This window comes from Olea europaea, chromosome 20 (genome assembly GCF_002742605.1).
Source record: "Olea europaea var. sylvestris chromosome 20, O_europaea_v1, whole genome shotgun sequence".
NCBI classification, from domain to species: Eukaryota; Viridiplantae; Streptophyta; class Magnoliopsida; order Lamiales; family Oleaceae; genus Olea; species Olea europaea.
Window position 1 is genome coordinate 3,024,294 of NC_036256.1, and position 1,846 is coordinate 3,026,139.

A 1,846-nucleotide genomic window follows, 5' to 3' on the forward strand; every position below is an offset into this window, starting at 1 on the left:
ATCTTAACTGTTCGAAATGGTCCTCTTCTTTAATGGACTTTACTACTATGTCATCTACATACACTTCAACAAACTTGCCTATCATATCATGAAAGATTAAATTCATTGTCCTTTGATAAGTTGCTCCTGCATTTTTTAGGACGAAAGGCATGACCACCCATTCAAAATATCCTAGAGACCCAAGGTATCTAAAGGCAGTTTTGTGTATATCTTCTTTAGCTATATAAATTTGATTGTATCCTGAATACCCATCCATGAAAGAATACATGACGTGTCCGGCAGTTGAGTCTACTAAAGAATTCACCGTGGGCATTGGATACTCATCTTTGGGTGTAGCTATATTTAAATTCCTAAAGTCTATGCACACCCTTAGTTTACCATTCTTTTTTAGTACTGGCACGATATTGGACAACCATTCTACATACCTGGCTATTCTAATAATGCCTGCTTTCAATAATCGCTCTATCTCTTTCTTAATCTCAGGGAGTACATTAGGAGCAAAACGTCTAGGAGGCTGCCTATGAGATTTAAAATTAGGCTTAGTTGGTAACCTATGTTCCACCAAGTCTCTATCTAAACCAGGCATTTGTTCATATTTCCAAACAAAACAATCTTTATACTCCTTTAGCAAAGCGATTAATTTATCACTAACCTCTTGATTGAGCATCTGGTTGATGAATGTTGGACGATCTTCTCCTTCATTGCCAATATTTACTTTGATCAGAGGGTCTTGTGCTTGAGCGTATCCGGGTTTGATGATCTGCATCACTTCGTCGTCCAGTTCCCTTGTAAGTACTTCTTCTTCTAAACAGTCCACCTTGTTGACTTCTCGGCCAATGCTTTGTTCTATCTCGAATACTGCCCATTTGTCTTTTAGCGTTCTTAGGGCTGCCTCTTCTTTCGTTTTGTCCTTGTATTCTTTATTGAAAGTCATTAATCTGGCTTTGAAGGCCTGAATATCGGCCATTTGCTTTTGTGGCTTAGAATCCATTCAAGACTCCCTGATTATTCTTTTGCCAATTACTGGCTCTTCTAAGACCACTATAGTTGGTCTCATTTGGTTGAACATTTCATTGAGTGCGTCCACTGAAAATGGCTCTTCACTCTGTGCGACGATCTGAGTTTCTTCCCCATCTTGGACTACCCTGACAGGTCCATAGTTTCCTTCGTACATGAACCTTTCCACTGAGTTTGCTTCTGCGACAAAAGGCCTATGATCGGCCTGTACCACTTCTGCTTCACCCTTGTTGTTCCAAAAGACCAGGCATTGATGGAGTAATGAGGGTATGCAGTGACTTGCGTGTATCCAATCTCTTCCTAGTAACACATTGTAACTAGTAGGACCATTTATTACAAAGAAGACTGTGGTCTTAGTAGTTGTCCCTATAGTTATGTCCAATGGCATAATTCTCTTAGCTGAAGTTGCTCCTCCATTGAAACTCGTAAGGATGACTTCTGTTGGAATCATGTCACCCTCTATCTTTGCAAATTTTCTCATCATCCTAGATGGAATGGTGTTTATAACTGCTCCATTGTCGACAAGCACTTTTGCCACAGGGATGCCATTAACTAGAGCTTTAACGTATAATGGCCTCAAGTGTTTAGTCAATTTCATGGCTGGCCGTTTAAAAGTAACCTTTTCGGCAGCTTCTATTTCTACTTCCTGCTTGTTTTCTGTCGAATTATCCCCCTGTGATAAGTCGACGTGCAGCATATCGCGCTGAGCCTCTGTCTCCTGAATTTTCTCCTTACTGTTTTCTAATGCTTCCTCATCAGTTATCCAACCTGTGGGAGGGGGCATTATTCTTGGAGGTGATCCATACTTTTCAGAGCGAGGCACTCTCTT